This window comes from Dasypus novemcinctus, chromosome 2, assembly GCF_030445035.2.
Source record: "Dasypus novemcinctus isolate mDasNov1 chromosome 2, mDasNov1.1.hap2, whole genome shotgun sequence".
NCBI classification, from domain to species: Eukaryota; Metazoa; Chordata; class Mammalia; order Cingulata; family Dasypodidae; genus Dasypus; species Dasypus novemcinctus.
This window is the reverse complement of record NC_080674.1, coordinates 128,936,690-128,955,737: the sequence shown is the minus strand read 5'-3', so window position 1 is coordinate 128,955,737 and position 19,048 is coordinate 128,936,690. Positions and strand designations below refer to the sequence as shown.

Genomic DNA, 19,048 nt, shown 5'->3' with positions numbered 1-19,048 from the left:
TGTTGAGTAATGGAGACAGGTTTCAAAGTCAGCTATAGCTGATCTGGAAAGCCAGTGGCTCTTAGTGTCTCTCCAAATGTCCTGCCAGATTGTAGACTTTCTGTTGACTATTTCTATCTTCCATTTAATGATGTATAGTAACTAGAATACACTTCTTTTGGGAAGCGTTTTCTCCGGCCAGTTTACAATGTAAGTGTCATGCAGATTTTTGAATGGCATTGTCTTCTCCCTCTTCCGTCAGTGATAATAATATATATATATGAATGTTTACTCAATTCTCTGCCTTCTATACCTTACAAAGAACTCTAAGTATTCTGTAAACCAGTTCAAGATGCCTTACTTGAAACTGAGAAATGCTGTTTCCATCAGTAGTAAACTCCCCATTTCTGGGAGCATTTAAGCAAAGTCACAATGATAGTATGGAGTAAATATGTAAAGGAGGAAAGAGGCACTATAAACCGGGGGCGACATATAGCCCACCTCAATTTGAGATATAATTTGGGGATAATGGATTAAGAAATTGTCTATGTGATGCCATTTCTCAAATACACAGACAGTAACAATTTATGGCAAATGTATCAACTTCTCAGAGCTAATAACTAATTATAAAAAAAAAAACTGTTCTGGGGAAAAAAGGCTTACATAAACATTTGCTTTTCAAAGGATTAAAAATCAATATTTTCCTTTGCATTAGGTTGAAAAGTATAAAAAAGTGTGGCAATTTTTCCTTCAGGGTCACTTCTAAACTAGAAAAGTAGCACATATGAAAATGTCAGGAATAAAATTAATTTTTGTATTTGCTTGACTGATGAATTCCCTTCCTTTGTTAACTATGAAATAGTTGGGCTAACCACATACCTTCATAAGACAGCGCTCAAATGTTAGCTGAGAACCTACCAGATGCCCAGCATGGCCTCAGACTCAAAGGATGACACCTGGGAGTGGAAGCCATTGTCCTTGCCTTCAGGAGGCCTACAGTCCAGTAAGAACACACTAATGTAATAAAATATTATTTATACTTTTAGTAAACAACTTGCTAATAATCAATACTTAATAATGAATAATCCAGTGTAACAAAGTGTTTGGCTCTGAGTGTAAGAACAAAACGTTCAGGGAAGGGAGGGTCTCTGTGGGCAATGCTAATTTTAATCCCCAGCTCACAGTAAAGGAAACTGAAGTTTGGGAAAGTTAAGCCACTTGAATTAACCAGCAGGAAGAGGTGGCATTGAACTCCAGGACTCTTGCTTTCAAGCATTGTTTTTTAAAGGGAAAAGGAAGAGGAAGCAAAGCCAGTTGAATGATGAAGCAGAGGTGCTAAGAAATCTGAGTGCCAACCCCAGTGATTCCTGAGAGCTGTACCAATTACCTTGTTATGGCAGAAAGTCCATTTCTCAGGGCCACACACATGGCCCAGAGCCAAGAGAGCCCGGGAAGCAATACCACATCCTCTGCCAAGGAAGGTAACTATGATGTGGACACTTCAAGGGGAAAAGAAAAAAATCTCCCTTGAAAACCAAACATTGGCCATGCCAATCCAACTTGACTGAGGTCACTTGAGAACAGAGAGGTTCAAAGGTTCTCTATAGCTCCATTGACTTTGGCATAAGATTTAAGAGAAAAGAACTAAGGGAGAATTTATATGACCCAGGCTGTTTTCCAAATCACTAACTGCTAAAGTTATTTAGAATTTACTTTAACTTGCAATCACATGTAAAGTGGTTCAGATGTAAATGCTTTCCGTGTGACTTAAAGCAATCTAGGTTTCCTCAAATGCATACGTGCAGTTCTAATATTAAAGATTTGGATTTAAAATCTCAAAGTACCTTGGATTCCTCTTGATTAGAGACTGCTGTTACTTTATTCCATGTAGGGCCAAAGGAGGAGAAATAAAGCACACTGCCTTCATTCGGATATTAGGCTCTCACAGTAGCACTAAGATAAACAAACAGGAAGAGAGGAAGGGCATTTACTCCTTTAAATTGAGTATGTAATATAAATAAATGTCCTCTAAAAAAAGAGATGCCTGAAATTTGATTCTAGCATTGACTCTACACAAGGGCACTAATTTATTTTAATGAAGATAAGTACAAAGCATATGCAGGAGGGCATGCTTCTAAAGAGCAGAATCAGTCTAATAGAGCAGATAATTCACTAACTCACAGAAAAGATTCCATTTGAAAATGTCTGATTTGTTCACTGGCTAGGAGCAAATTGATATTTGCATTTTTATAGAGAATAAAATGGAGGGAATTACCAGATCTTTTATCTTGTAATCAATGGCTGCCTAAAGTTATTTCAGTTCTCTCTAAGGCAGTGATTTTGTGACCAGCGAGGGTAGGACTAAAACCCCCAATCCCCAAATTAGAAGTGAATGGAGAGGGACTTCAGGCTGGCTGGGGCCAAAGCAAATTAAACGGCTATTGTCTTTTAGATATACAATGTTGCTAATTATATTACTGTGCTATGTGCTGGGAAATGGGCAGAAGAGCTCCAGGCCACTCTGGTGAGAGAAAGGAGCTAAGGGTTATTAAGCCTGATACTGAGCTGGATCCTTTACATACTTTATCTCCTGAAATACAACAATCCTATGAGGTATTATTAGCTTCAATAAGGCTCAATAACTTGCTCAGTTGGCTCTAGTTGTTAAGCGACTGAGTCAATAGACCCCCTGGGGTCTGTGAGGCTCCAAAGAGCAGTTGGTTGGCAGGGACTTGATTGAAATGGGAAGAAATTTGTGACTTCTGGATACATTGGATTTAAAAACTGGAAGAAATTTGTAGCGGAAAAAGATGAGAGTGTTTGCGAAAGTAGCCATGAAGAAAAAGGCTGGAAGAATGAGGAACCTGGGGCATCGTTCTTTGCTGTGTGTGGAAAAGAAGAACTGAGGTTAGTGAAGGTTTCAGGGCAGAATCTGCTGAAGCCATGATGAAAGAATACAGAAGGCTGGGGAAGGAGAAGCTTCCATCATAAGATGAGAAATGGCTCTATGTTCCACAAGGAAACTCCGTACCCCCTGGAACACTAGAGGTGCCAGGGCAGAGAACCCCAGATCTCAGGCTTAAAGGCCTGGTAAACCAGGAAGTAACGGGGGAGACTATACCTGACCCTCTACATCAATCTGCGAGAATGACAAGTCTATTAAACATGGCCCTAGGAATCGGAAGCCAGAAGACCAGGGTTTAAATCATATATGGATTATTCAAGGTTTGGTGAGTCATGTCTGCTCTGTGCCTCAGATTCCTAATAAGGATTCTACCAGAGAAAATGTAATATAGACAAATGTGTGTATATTTGTATTTATATATATGTGTGTGCATGCATGTACACTTGTGCAAATAATATATATATATATATATAATACACGCACATATATGTAGCCCAAAGGAAAAACCCAGTTTAAAGGTTTCAAAATGCCATGAAGGTTTCAAAGTGCCATACAACTGTTTTATTTAGTGCCTATTTCCTGAAATCACCATATGCAGTAACAGAAGTGCATTCTGCTTGCAACTGGAAAGTGCTACATAGACTGTCAAAGGTTGGGATTCCAAATGCACTGTCTTCAGAGCACAAGTTCAGTTCCCTGGGAAACAATTGTGGAAAATTCCCCCATGCTTTTCCAGGCTTGACTTTAGCCCTCAGTCCCCTTGTCTCTAATCTATTCTCAAACTTTTCCTAACTCTGGATTTTCCCACCTGATCATGAATACCCTTTAAGTCTCACTCATCCTACAAGTAAAACCCATACCCACTTTGGATTCCATCCCATCTTTTCTCCCATTTGATCCAAACTTCTCAAAAGAGATGTCTACATCCACTGTTGCTACTTTCTTGCCTGCATTTTGTTTCTTAATCTACCACAATTTAAGTCTCTATTCCCTTTTCTTCTGAAAATGACCTAGAACAAGGTTATCTCCTATCACTAAATCCAGCCACACATGAATCTGTCATTCTCTTTTTTCCTATGAAGGCTCTAAATCTTTTGCTCACAAAGGTTCAGAAGTCTTGATCCACCTCTCACTCATCTACTCCTGATGATGTGCCATGTTCAGATGTGCCACAGACACCCCAATCATACTTAACCTGATTTGGTAATACCAGCATGCCTTGCTTAGCTGAGGTGACAGACTTGGGTACTGTTCCTGGCCTCCCTCACTGCACATCCAGTCATCCTGACAATTTAATTTTTATCCATCCATCCCTCCTACCATTTTCTTATTGCTTCTTGTTTGAATGAATTTGAGTACAAGATTGGTGGCAAGGAAATTTTAGTTAGAAGACTTTGCTTCTTTAAAATTATCCTGAGTCTACACAGCTGACTAACTGACTTAAAATACAAGTGTGGCCTAGCCACTTCCCTACTGTTGGCAGCTCCCCACTGCCTGCAGGGTAGATGGCCAGGCCATTCACGACTCGTAAATAGCCTGCCATATTGTTGTCTGCCTGCCCTTCCGGTATTTACTATACTGAGTGAGGTTCTGAGGACATTGCAGGCTGTTCCTTTTCCTGGTATTTTGCTTGTGCTGATACCTCTGCATATTATATCCTCTACCACCACCACCTCAAACTATCAAATCCATACCTGTAACTTTTGGCTGGCCAATGAATTGGTGTCAATCATTTACCTTTTCATGCTCAGATCCATTCTCTCAGGAAACTATATTTCCTAAGCTCCTTTGCCATCCCGTTGGTTTCCAGGTAGGTTTGGTCAATGGTAGGCTCAGGAAGAAGACTGAAAGGGCAGAGAGAAGAGACTTGCTCTCTCTCTCTTTCTCTCTCTTTCTTACTCACTCACTCACTCACTCACTGCCATACACTTGCCCTGCCACAGGCAATGTCTCCTGAACATAATCAGTACCTGTAAGGCAGTGACAGCATTATTCTCATTGTGGTAGAAGCCTCTAATTTCTGGGTGCTAATAGACCTTTTTCCTTTGTCCTTTCAGCCATAGGGGTAGTAGTGGCTTCCCTGCTTTTGCTAATCTTAGGACTGCCTTAACATACTGAGTTAGTGGCTCAGCTCTTCTATCACCATAGTAACCAATTCCCAATATTAATATTCTCCTATTTGAAGCACTTAGAGTAGTTTCTGATTTTCTTACTGGTCTCTGACTTTAAATATATTTTCAAAGACTCTGTTTAGAGTTTATTTCCCACAATAAACTTTTGAGCCTACACTTGACTTCAATTCTAGATTATGTATCTACCTCTTACTCTGTGATCCTATGAAATCCTGAGCAAATTACATTCAATGTACTTACCACGATTAATGATGAAATCCTTTGTCTTGCTCACCATAATTTAATAGTGCCCAGCACAGAATTTGGCATATGGAAGGCCCTCAATAGTTTGCTAAATGAATGAAAAAGTATTAATGAATGAAATAGTGAAACCAAGCAGAGATCTTTCTTTAAGATGCTAACTTGGACTTAGCCAAAGATTTTCTGCACGAGTACTGCACATGGCTTAGTATTAGAAAATAAGTATAGGGCATACTGAACTTTTGGGAGAAAGGGTGTGTATCACAAATCAGAGCTATAATTCCAAAAAGTTCAAGTTTTATGGTTTCAAAAGGTCCAGACAGTGAATTGGGGGAAAGAAGAAGATGACATTTCAGAACAGTGACCAAATCCAACAAGACCAACCAAAGGTTGGGAAAGGGCAACAAAGTAGGCAGGAAGCCAAGGGGAAGAAAAACCAACAATATACATGATGGTTCTTTGGTGATTGTTATGTTCAAACCCTGGTCTTACTCAAATGTCTTGTATGTGTCTCTTTTTAATATTGTTCTCTTCTGCATTCTTTTCACTGGAGAAAGCCAGAGAATATTGCTATTTACAAAATTACAGATTTCTAGCACAAGCTCATCAGTTTACAAAGGAGGAAAATGAGATCTAGAGAGATCCAGTGATACTGCCTCAGGTCACTTGGCTTTCTGATGGCAAACTTGGGAAGGTGACACAGGTCATCCAAGTTGTTCTTCCATTAAAGTTTTCAAATTTATTGAGAAACAAGCAAAAATAAAAATAAAATAAATAAAACACATTTATTCACTTTTTGACTAAAGCAACTTAACCTCAAGTTGGTGGCTGCCTGTGCATTTGTACCAAAGCATCTAATCCAAATGATTCATTAGTAAGACATTCATAAACACTGAGTGTCTCCTTTCATTACAGAAAAAAAAATGGTGGTACAAATAACACGTATGTCTTGAATACAATTTTTTAGAATATGCATCTCAAGTCTCACATTCATGTCAAACAACTGAACAATAAAAAGTTGAATACTGGAAGGTTTTGTTTTCAGATACATTATACATAGTATGTTTCTTTAAGAGACCTCTCAGTTTCAAACCATTTTACATCAATCAAGAAGTGTTTGTTCTTGACTCATCAATTTCTAGCACTGTTCTAGGTGCTCTGGAAAGAAGGGGTTTCATTTTCTTCCTTTTGGTATCTTTGGCACCTAAATAATTTTGGATTCTCAAATTAGAAACTTACGTTTACTTCTAGTCCTACATCCATTTCCCTTCTATGGGGTTTAGCTCTTTCGGGTGATGTGTGGCAAAGAAAGCCTATCTCAACAACTAGGATCTTGGTCAACCCTTATGCAGGGTCCCAGGAAAAGAAGCTCTACCACTTTCCCGCCCAAGTTCCTTCCAGGCAGCAATGTGAGCTATTGGTAGAACATGCAAGACAACATGGGTATGGGGCTACTTGAATTATTGGCATTAAGTGCAGCCAAGTCAGTGAGAAAAAACAACAGGCAGCTCAATTTAATGTTTAAAATATTCTTTCTTTTCCCCTTGACAACCTTTTGTCTGGGATTCCAACTCTTATCAAACTTTTCAAATGTTATTCCTCAAAATGAAGCTAGCTAGGCGAAATGTTGCTTCACATTTATTTCATTTGCATGTGTTTGTCCTTATATCATGATCAAGGGGGCACTGCCAATGCAACTGAGTGTAGTTAATGCTCAGGTCAGAAGGTTGGACCCTCTGCTTCATTCTGTCAAATTCCATCTGAGTTCTCGGCACATTGGTTCTAGTTATCTGGAAAAATGTAGACATTCTCCAGTCCCCTTCTCCCATTTAATCTGATTCTGTGCTTGGTACCAGTACACATTCCTAAGTGTTCTCTGACTTCAAACATTCCATTTCTATCAATAATTTAAAATTTCCCTGTTCTAATATACTGCAATTCCCTTCAAGTCAATACTGTAATGAATTCTGAATATCTTTGAGTTTAATAGAGGAAAGACCTGGCCCTCCACCATTGTTCTTTCCACCTGTTCTATTCTTGGGGCCAAAAGACATTCAGATTCCTAAATTGTTAATATACCCTGTGGTGCACCATACTGATAATCTTTCTAGTTCTTAACACCTCAGTCTACAACAACCATATTCCTCTCACAGTCTTGCCAGATTTCTACTCCATCACCCAATATGCACAGGTATTTAAGTGTTGTAGACTCTGTTTCCTCATCAATATACATTTTAAATTTCAGGGTATTGCAAAGATTAAATGAGGTAATACAGTCAAAATCCTTAGAATACTGACAGAAATGAATTAAGTGCTCAAAAGGTGTTAGTAGTTATTGTTTTTATTGTCTCTCTCATTGTAGATTGATTATTATTTCCCAGTGGTAAGAAGCACAAAATTTCTCAGTGAGATGATTAGGAGATCAGAATTCCACATCTAGAATTTAGAACACTCACACATTGTTATCCTCCATTTTAGTTGTTCCCACACTGTATCCATCCTCCAGGAGTAGAAAATTTCAAGGGTTATTCTGTCATAATCATCACTGGCCAGTTTTATATTTAGAAGTTGATTGTGCTGATACAGAGCTGAGGAAGCACGGAGGATCCTTATTCCTTTCTCTGTGTCTGGATTGTCAGCAGGAGCTGATGATGTGGAAGCAGAAGACCAAGAGAAACTGAATGAAAAATTGTTCTAGAAAACCCAGGGGACAGCATACAAAAGTGTTGAAAAAGATCATGCTGGGGAACTTTAGGTCAATGATAGCGCTCTCACTGATGGCAATAACTCTACACAAGGAGACCTGGCTATCCAACCTCCCACAGTTTTGAGGTTGCAAAGGGATATATAATTTATCACAATAAAAAAAATACTTGTTAATAAACTGGCTCTTCTAAAAACTATCCCCATTCAGACGTCCTCCTCTCTGTTCAAGAGTAACATCTCTCCATATCCATTAAATCGCCATCTTCGGAAGTCAGTCCCTCCTTGGTTGTGGGAGATTGCAAATCATCCCTCAATGCAACACAAATACAAGGCAAGTGGACTGAATGTGAAATTGAGGAGCTGGAAAAAGGTATGGATTAACAAAGTTAGAGAAAGTGGTTTTGAAGATCCGCTTGAAACATATACCAGGCCTCTAGAAAAGTTGAGGTAGTTAATAATTTCAGAAGATCAGCAAGAATGATTATATAATAGACATTCACAAGAGCATGCTTTGACTATTAAAGAGTGGTTTGGGTAAATTGGTGAAGCTTAGGAATAGTTTTTACAAAAATTGTCATCTATCATTGATGTGGGCTATGGGTGGAGAGCTCTTTGTCTCTTCAGAGATAACTAAGTTGTTTGACTTGTGGGTGTGGAACGGTGGGGGGCTGCAGTCCTGCCCTTGGGGACTGGCTGCGGCTCCAGTCCCAGGAAATGTTTAACAATGCGGGGGCTATAAACTTTAAGTATTTAGGGGAAATGCAAAAACCAAATGTGCTAAAGGCTTATCTAGAATGTCTGGAGTCCATGCTAAAAGCTTACCTAAGATGTGGAAGATATATGCTAATTGAAGCCTATTGAGAACTGAAACAAAGGGACCATTTGGCCTTTCCTCTCTGTATAAAAGACGTTCGAAAATCTTGTTCAGGGCTCGGGATTCAAACTGAAAGCTCCCGAGTCCGGCCGGCCGTCAATAAACCATTTTTTCCTTCTCAAAATCATTGCTGAGTCCTGGCCTCTCTATACTCAAATAATTGAACTTCTCTTAAATTCCACAACATCATTACATGCTCTAAAGTTAAGCACAAAATGAAGGATTGTGTAATTTGTTGAAAAAATGATCACTAATTAATTTCAAAGATCTCATCTAAATTTTATTAAATAAAGGCATAAATGGACTTACTTTCATAATTTCAGTTTAATTATTCAAGAAAAATTCCAATTAGATTATTATTTACTATTCATGATTGTATGGTTCTAGTTTCTGCTTTTAAGTGATCTTTTTTTTCCTCTCCCAATTATTCTTAAATAAGGACCTCTGCTACATAGACTCATATTTTTTTTTCATGGACCCTCTGGAGTCATTTCACAAGACATTACAAAACAAACTTGAAGTGAAATGACTGTACTCCAACAAAATATAATTCTTTTCTTTTCTAAGTAAATCTCTGGTTAATGAATTTCAGAAGCTAAACAGTGAACACTTTTTTTTTTGTCTTCAAAAAAGTATTTATTTATTTTTTTGACTTTTTTTTTTAAATGTTACATTCAAAAAATATGAGGTCCCCATATACCTCCCACTCCCCTCCCGCCACTCCTCCCCCCATAACAACAACCTCTTCCATCATCATGAGACATTCATTGCATTTGGTGAATACATCTCTGAGCACCGCTGCTCCTCATGGTCAATGGTCCATATCATAGTCCACGCTCTCTCACAGTCCACCTAGTGGGCCATGGGAGGACATACAATGTTCGGTAACTGTCCCTGCAGCACTACCCAGGACAACTCCAACCCCTGAAAATGCCCCCACATCACATCTCTTCCTCCCACTCCCTACCCCCAGCAGCCACCATGGCCACTTTCTCCACACCAATGCCACATTTTCTTCGATTACTAATCACAATAGTTCATGAATAGAATATCAGTAAGTCCACTCTAATTCTGAGCAAATAACATATGCCAAACACTACATACTTAACTTCTAAACTTACAATGCTGCAGATTTGGTATCATAATCCCCATTTTAGAGATAGGAAAACTGAGACTCAGATTGCTTCATTTATTAGTTCAGAGAGCAGAAAACTTGTGGAGAAAGGATTGCAATCTACTTTGATCAAGATCCTAAGATCATTCCACTTTATGCTGAGGAGACAGTAGACGTGGTGCTGGATGCTGAGCTGGTGGGGACCAGTAGTTTTCAGCTCAGTTGCTAATGCAACCCTGTTCATTACCAGCCTCCACAAGAAAGAAACTGAATTGTAGTTTTTGTTGCAGGCTGTGTAACCTGTCAAGAAGATAAATCCATTGCTCCTAAGTAGCCCCAGGCATTCCATTTGACTGGTGATCTATAGACAACTGAAGCACATCCAAGCATTCTTATGTATTTGTTGTGGGATAGTCTTTCAAGCAGAAAAGCTGGCCATGCTACTAAACATTTAGGGCTCAATGAGCCCAAAGCAATTCTGACAACAAAATATTAACAAAATCCAAAAGAACTGTGGGAAAGTGGTTCCAGGTGTTTCCTGAAACAATGTTTTCCCACTTCTGCATTGAAGAGCCCCTCCACAAGTGCAGATAATCAATATCAAAAGCATAAACAGATTCTAAAAATCCATCAGGTTTTCTCCAGTCTGTAGCCTGATTCATACTCAGAAATCCTTGTAGCATGACAGTCTCCTCTTGAAAAGCTAAAGGCATTATTTGTGGCTTATAACAAGTTACAGACCAAGATCGTTATCTCTAAGCTTACAGATTCATGGGATGCTTATCACTTAGCATTCAAAGATCTATTATATTTTACCTTTTCAGATCAAAATAATGACTCTAACTTTCCACTAAGAGCTATTATATTTCTCTCATAGATCTTATTAAACACGAGTGTACTAATTCATTAAACTTCCTGGAGAAAGGCATAGTGGATATGCAGAAGATAACTGTTTTATTCAAAGTCTAAAAATAATCTCACATTGTTATCCAGGGAAACAGGTCATCACACGAGACCTACTCAAAAATTTAACGGCTTTGACACTATTTTGATAGCTCAATTCTAATAAATTTCTAGATTTTTCAGTCTAGAATCTAGATTTCATAGCATGACTGAGGAAATTATTCTGGGCTTAAATGATGTATTTCTTTGTCTTAAAACAGAAATGACAAATTATTGTGGTTGAAACCATTCTTATTTGAAAAATAATTTCCACATCTACTTTATGGAATTATTTCTTATCTAAGCTATTTTATATGAAGAAGTGTTTTTTTAAAAGAAAAAACTTTATATGAAGTATAGTTAAAGACTTCTGATAAGTTTTTAAACATTAAACTTTAAGCAAATATTAAAAAGTCAAGAATCACACTTATTTTTTTAAAATAGACGTGATTTGTTTCAGGGAAGACACAAATTCTAAGTCCTGGATTACTTTCCTTCTTATTACATATATTCAGAAGTTTCTCTGAGTTCAAAAGTTCACAGTAACAATTTATAAGGGCATTAGCTCTGAAGCAAGCCAGAGGAAAGAGCTGCTTTTAATCAACACTTGACTATGATCATCACAGTGCAACACATCTCACCAATACCGTATGATTTAGGGGGCTGCAAGTTCATACATTGTCAAGACACTTTTTAAAAGTATGATTTTTCACAAAGTAAATTCAGAAAAAAGCACAAGTAACTTGTAGGCAAGGGAATTCCATCTTTCTAACTTTGGGGAAAGTGAGTGTTAGAAAAAACTATGAGCATACATCCTGGAGATAAAGAGAGGAAGATGGTTTATCATCCCAAACAGATACCAGGAAAAAGGTATCTTTCTCCTGAAAGTCAGATAAGGTCTTTATTGAAGGAGGCTATAAGGAGATGAGGTAAAAGATGTCAAATAGAAGGGAACTGGGAAGGACTCCATTATGATGAGTAAGTATTCCCCCAGGTCTCACCTCACGTATTAAGGAACTTTATTTTTTTTAAATCTTGGAATTTAAGCAAATTTAGGGGCTATGAAAGGTTTGAAAACAAATATTAAAGTGATGAGGGTAGCTCTTCTTAAAAATATAAAGGTTCTTCCTTGTTCATTCATTCATTCCTTCATTCATTCAGCTCATATGTATTCAGTACCACGTGTCAGAAACAGCAACTGTACATTCAGTAGTGAACAAGCAAGGCAGGCTCTCTGCCTTTGAGGAGAATGTCACCCAATAGAACGTTGTGATGATGGAAATGTTTTTTATCTGTGCTATCCAATACAATGGCTACTAGCTATGTACCACCACCAAGTGCTTGAAATATGGCTGGCGCAATTGAGGAAGTGATTTTTAATTATATTTAATTTTATTTAAATGGCTAGAGGCTACCATATTGGACAGCATAATTCTAATGGATTAATCAAACAATAAAACAGGTAAATAACTAAGTATATAAAATCTGCTCAGACTTGGATAAGTGCAATAAAAAAAAAGCTGGCTGAGGGTGACTGGGGAGCGGGGAGGTTGGGCTCCATATGGAGGGTCAAGCAAGGTCTCTTCAGGGAGGTAACATTAGCGCAGGGGACCTGAATGGCAAAAGGGACCAAGGCATGCAAAAATGGGGTGTGGGGAGGATTCTAGACAGAACTTCGAGGCTAAAGCGGGGTGAGATGGGAAGGAGCTTAGCAGAGAGATGTAGGAAGGCCAGTGCGGAGGAGGATGGGAGAGAGTATTCCGAGATAGGCAGGGATGTGTGTGTGTGCAGGGCCTTGTGGCCCATGGAAAGAAGTCTGTGATTTACTGTGATGCGGTGGGAAGCCAGTGAATAGTTTCAAGTTGGAGAGTGTCGTGAGGTGATTTATGTCTAATAGGATCACACAAACAGGTGGAGGAAGACCAGACTAGAAGACTAGAGAGGAAACAGAGTGGCCAATTAAGAGGGTCCTGCAATCCAGGCCTGATGCTACAGTGGCTTGTCTAGGGTGATGGTGGTGGTCAGACTCAGTATGTATTATGAGGGTCCATCCAATGACCTTGGTGGTGGATGATAAGCAGTGAGTGTATATGTGAACATGACAAAGAAAGAAAGGAATAGAGGATGACTGATTCCAAGGTTGGCTGTAGAGCTTATCCTACCACCACCCAGTCCTGGGAGGAACTGACCTCTGAACTCCTGAACAGCAGGGGAAAGAAGAAGCTCAAATTCCCAAAAGCTGCCAATCCAGAAAACCATTGTAAGTATGTGAGGGAGCCACATATTTATAGTTAAAAAGTGCCCTATTATTTCAGTCTGATCAAAAAGAACTTCTTAAATTTAGGCCTATAAAACTGTGTAATAACCTTTTAAAAAGTAAGCCAACTCCTGCAACAGTGTATCATTACCAACTATACTCCAGGATAGTATTAAACACAATCTACATATATTTAAGCATGAAGAAATGCTGCCCACCAACGAAATCATAGTTATTCTAAGCCATAATCAAATGGTACCTAGTAGGAGAACTGAGATTCAGATCATTGAAGTCTGTCATTACAACTGTTGTTTTCAAGTGTTTAACCCTGGAGTTGACAACATATTATCCCTGACATCTATGCTTGTGCATTATGCATGGAAAAGCCCTATGGGGGCTTCACAGATACAATGATGCCATATTGTATGCACTAGATTCAATTATACAGAGAAAGGGAGGAAGATGGAAAACAACTGACATAGTAAGGGAAATTCCACTTGCTAGTCCCCTCAGAGTCTAGTCCTGAATGAACATGGGACTTGAGACAGGAAATTAGCTGTTCCATCCACTGACTTGGTTCCCATGTATTTCCTGGTGTGTGGAGCCTATTGTTCTAGGAGCCCTTCTAATGTTAAAGATGTACATATGTGCTGCCCTCCCCTCCCCCACCTCACCTCCCTAATCTGGTATTTGAACAAAGACAAAGTTGATATTTCCAATGCTGGAATTAAAACTAGCAGCATTGCACTTATGAGGAGGTGAATTTAATGGGCAATTTTAACAGGTTTTCAAGGGTTATTTTGACTAGACATAATTTTTACTTATGCAGAATTTACAACCTAATCACCTTTTAAGATGGGGTTCAGAGTATGCCATTATTGGCATAGAGCTACTTCAGTGTTATTCAGAAGGAAAATCATGAGGGATCTAATATCACTATATTTCAGTTCGAAAAATTATCTTTTAAGTAGACCTGTTTCATAATTTTGAAGGCAAGTCATCTATATATGAACATTAGCACAAACAGAAATGAATATGCAAATTTTGAAGTATCTTACCTGTTAAATTTATGGCCCTTGAAACAATTTTAAATCTCATTTGAAGTTATTACATGTTTATTTATATAACCTCTGGAGAAGCAACAGGAAAAGTCTTGGTATGGACCTTGCTTACCTCTTTAGAAATGTCTATGGTATGAAGCTTATTAAGTCTTGAACAAACAACACATGTACCCTCATACACACAAACTTTTTATTCTACTTTAAGATTATATGATCTCAAAACCTAAACATTCTTTTGGAACATAAAACCAGAATTTATGTCCTGGCACTTGCAGATTTGGGAATGATGCCTAGAAAAACAAAAATGTTTTATTTAATTAGTCCTAAGGAAAAAGAAATACAACTGGTAATTAATATTGTTGGTTTAAAAATGCAATAGACAACATGGTTCATATATTCTGAAGGAAATCTGAATGCGCTCTTCCTTTAGTCCTGGTGAAAAGTATAAAAATAAATAAAAAGCCAATTGATATGCTTTAAAATGGATGTTTCATTTACTGTTTTTGATTAGTTTGTATTTTTACTCATATTTAAACTACTAGGCTGATCACTGAAAATATTATGTGACTCATATAACAAGTCATATAATATTAACATGATTACTTCACTATATTTCTGCTCCAGGACTATCAGCTCAGTCAGGGCAACTTTCCTTTTATTGCCTTTGCTGAAAAGTTGCATAAACATCCCAGACCAGTTAATTCTTTCCCTGGGCTTTATGCCTCTTTGACATGCAAATAAGCGCCTGATTAAACAATATGCCACGGAAAGCCAAGTGATGCGAATGAGCCTATGTGCCAGGAAAGGATGGGTACTTCCCAGGCAAGCCCAGAGGAGCATGGCAAGAATTCTCTCTGCCTTCATCACAGCCTCTCTGGAAGAGAATATTATACTACACTCAATTCTCAAAACATTCTTCCCTGAATATAGTGAATTGTGCAACATGTAGAAGTAGAATGGAAAGGCTAGCCTGTGCCTTAATAACATGAAATATTCAAATTTTGAATAGGAAGATTGAGGCGAATCAAGAAGTACAAACTCAAACACCTGCTAGGCCAGTCAAGTCATATAAATGCATCAGCAGAAACACCTGAATTTTTAACTCTGTGAGGGCAGGTTTGTGGGGGTCTGGTTTGCCATTATACCCTGTACCCTGCCCTGTGTCTTGGACATGCCATGCACTACATGTATATGTATTAAATAAGTATATATACATATATATATATAGTATATATATGTATTAAATAAATTAATAAATGTCACCAAACAGCTGTGTAATTTGGAGCCAGTCACAGTTTCTAGAGGAGCCCTGATTGCCTCTCAGTGCTAAAACGTGGAGGTTGAGGAAGACCAGCGGTTTTCAAACTGGTTGAACCCCATCCCCATCCCTGTCTTGGATCCTCCCTGCTATCCCTCCTTTAAGTACAGCACCTATCTTTTTTCCTCTCCAATTGGCCCCTAACTTTTATAATTATTTTAAGCTTTTCTTGAAGAGTACACATCATCATTGGACACCTGATGAATCTTCACACCGAAGCCCAATCCTTCCTGTCCCATTTCAGTCACTACCTGCCTCTCTCCCCAACCCTAGGTAGCCCTATCCTGAATTCCAACACAGTAGAGTGGTGTACCTTTTTTGTACTTTATATAAATGGAATCACACAGCATATGTACTCTTGGGCCTGGCTTCTTTTGCTCAACATTTGGAAGCTTCATCCACATTGCTGTAAGTAGTTGTTGATTTCTTCCAGCTTCAAAATTCTACTGATGTTATTTTATAACCCAGTTTATAAGAATACTTTTTAAACTTCCAAGGCAATAAAATTGATCATAGTAATGTGAAATAAACTATAAAACAAGTAGTGTCTATGCATTATCATTTTTGTCTATATGTGCATTAAAATACATGCCATATAAATGAGGTTCTATATCCCCTGGGTGATGAGTAATGGAAACTGGTGATAATTCTAGAAGTATTTTTGTTGAAATTCCCAAAAGTCCATGGTTCTGATGAATTGTTCAGTTGGGGCCCTGGCATGTCAACTATGGATAACCATAAATTTACCTGTAAACAAGATTATTTTGAATAGCATGTAAATCACATGCATGAATTTACAGTGATTCTGACACATGGTAGATAACAAAAAATAAATATTCCTTTCCAAGGAATCCAAAGTTGTCTTCAGATGTTGTGTCATTCACCCACATGAGTAATTTTTTCCCCCTTGGGTTGTAACTGTGAGATTAAAAAGCCTGATAACTTTTCACAAGGTTCAGAGTGGGCAAGGAAAAGCTACCTGAAATTTCAAAGAAGTTTAAAGAAACATAAGTTTAAAAGAAGCCCAACCTCCAGAAACCTATTAGGTAGTGAGGAACTATGTTACCATTCCTACATAAAGCCATTAAAAATTTTTCTAATGAAGATTTACATCATAGAATCATGCAAATAAAAAAAATCACTGGGAATCTCACATTCAAGATTTGACCTTCATAGGAGACATTAGAAAATTCAGTAATTAAAGAGGATAACTGCCAATGAAGCAGATTTTAGCTTTATTAATGATAGCCTAATAGAAATTCCAATAATTTAAAAGAAGCTGTTAAATCTGTAGACATTTTTAAAGAAAGTTTATTAAAACATATAGTTTCAAAATCACTGGAAAGTTTGTAAAGACTTTTGCAAGTTTTATGCAAGGAATGGATCTTTTTTTTTTTTTATGGTTACAAAGAACTAGTACACCACGAATTAATTTTTTCTGGAAGACTTTGGGTGAAATGTTATAGGAGGACCAGAGACAAAAAGATAATAAGGGAAGTGGACTTGGCCCAGTGGTTAGGGTGTCCATCAACCACATGGGAGGTCCACGGTTCAAACTCTGGGCTCCTTGACCTGTGTGGAGCTGGCCCACGCTCAGTGCTGATGTACGCAAGGAGTGCCATGCCACACAGGGGTGTCCCCGTGTAGGGGAGCCCCACGCACAAGGAGTGTGCCCCATAAGGAGAGCCGCCCAGCGCGAAAGAAAGTTCAGCCTGCCCAGGAATGGCGCCGCCCACACGGAGAGCTGACACAACAAGATGATGCAACAAAAAGAAACACAGATTCCCGTGGCGTCGACAACAACAGAAGCAGACAAAGAATACGCAGCAAATAGACACAGAGAATAGACAACTGGGGCGGCAGGGGGGAAGGGGAGAGAAATAAATAGATAAATCTTTAAAAAAAAAGATAATAAGTAACTTTCATTGAAAATACCACATTTACCAATTTAAGACTTTTGTGAAAACACCATTGCAAATACTGAGCATCCCAGATTTTGAAAACTACACTTCGCTGATTGTTCAAAAGCCTACTTGCTTCCAACACAGCCATTAGATGAATCAGACATGGCTTGCCTCCTAGAGCATATCAGGGGGTGAGATCACAGCATCCTGCTTTTGAGGAGACAAGAGGTTCACGATCATTGAGAAACCCCTCCTTCCAAGCAAGGCCATAATCTGGTCGTCTGGTATTCAGCTGACATGCTGTATACAAACTCTTTTGCATCAGGCTAGAGTTTGGCCAAATTTGCTAAGCATCCAGCCTTCCCTGATGAGGTCAGCACAAACAGTCCAGTTACAGCTGTATCCAAATACAGGAGGAAGATGATGGATGCTGCTGATTATTGCCCTTTGTTCAAGCTTGAGTTCTGATGACATTACATGCAAAACCAAAAAAGCTGCTCACTAGCTAAGTACGCCACGACTACAGAAGAAATAACAGGTCCTCAATCAGTTTGGATTCTTAATTTTCCTCTGCAGTCATATAAGCACACTTTATCAGTGGAGAAGACTTAAAATGAGTGGGGAAGATATCACAAAGCAGAATTTATATGGGGTAGAAAAAAGTACAAAATATGATTATACTTGTTTACCTAAGAGACCCACAAAACTACACTGAATCAATAGAAAGAGGTTAGAAGTGTTGCAGAGATAAAGTAAAAATGAGAGCTGAGTTGCAGTAACTGATGTGCTAGACACATTTTTAATGTTCCAACAATGCCACTTAGGAATAAAAAGTCAACAGCACTCAACACTAAAAACAAGAATAAGAATATCTTAGCTATGAGATGGTCTTTGGTGTTGTAGTTTCTATTAAGCCTCCTTCTAAAGAAATCCCCCAGTTTCATTCCCAATTCACTTCATCATGAACACCCTTCTCTCTTCTCATATCTTCACTTCTTTCTGTCACTTCTTTTCTTTGCTTGAAGACAGGCCAGGCTTTGCTGTAAAGCAGTCAGGGAGTGGTTTGGAGACCCTTCTCATCATCCCTCCATCTCCGATCTGTGGCTTTATAGTACACCAAAGTGCAAAAAAATCTAAAATAGGATTGTGGGAAGATGGCGACAGACTAAGAGGCAGAGCTGAATGCACTCAGAAAAACAATGGAGAAAGAACCAAAAGCTATCCAAGGGAACTGCTTTGGGGATCAGCAGACCAGGACAGTGCTACACAACTCCCAAGGGAGTGAGGGACAGAGAGATGAAGAAGCTGAAATGACAAATGTAACCAAGCTCCCCTTCCCCATCCCAAGATATTAAGTTGTGGTAAAACCACTGGCTGACTGCAGTGGACTGAGAGGGGAACAGACACCTTCCTCCCTTTCAGTTGTTTCAAGGGAAAAGAGAAGGGAGGCCGTGAATTCAGTGAATTCAGATAGCAGAGCCCACTTTGAATCTCTAATCTGGAGATTCAACACAAGAACACAGGGAAGCTGAGACTGAAATCCTTCCTTGGAAAAGTGTGCTGAAGATCATCATCTTCTGGCCGGTCTGGAAATTGCATGGATAAAAACTGTTCTC

General features: G+C 38.6%; 1 protein-coding gene across 22 annotated transcripts in view; it reads right to left on the bottom strand.

Annotated features, from left to right (window-relative positions):
- SNCAIP (synuclein alpha interacting protein) overlaps positions 1-19,048 on the bottom strand; it is a 157,180-nt gene that overhangs the window by 87,829 nt on the left and 50,303 nt on the right. For 7 of the 22 annotated variants that reach the window (XM_058277697.1, XM_058277801.1, XM_058277740.1 and 4 more), the window contains one exon: positions 7,713-7,901. The exons of 9 other annotated variants lie outside the window; for them this stretch is intronic. The gene's annotated coding sequence lies outside the window, so the exon portion shown is untranslated. Of the gene's footprint in view, positions 1-897; positions 973-1,823; positions 1,933-5,256; positions 5,348-7,712; positions 7,902-19,048 lie in introns of those variants that run through there. 6 more of the 22 variants (XM_058277736.1, XM_058277777.1, XM_058277732.1 and 3 more) reach the window with 5 other exon arrangements.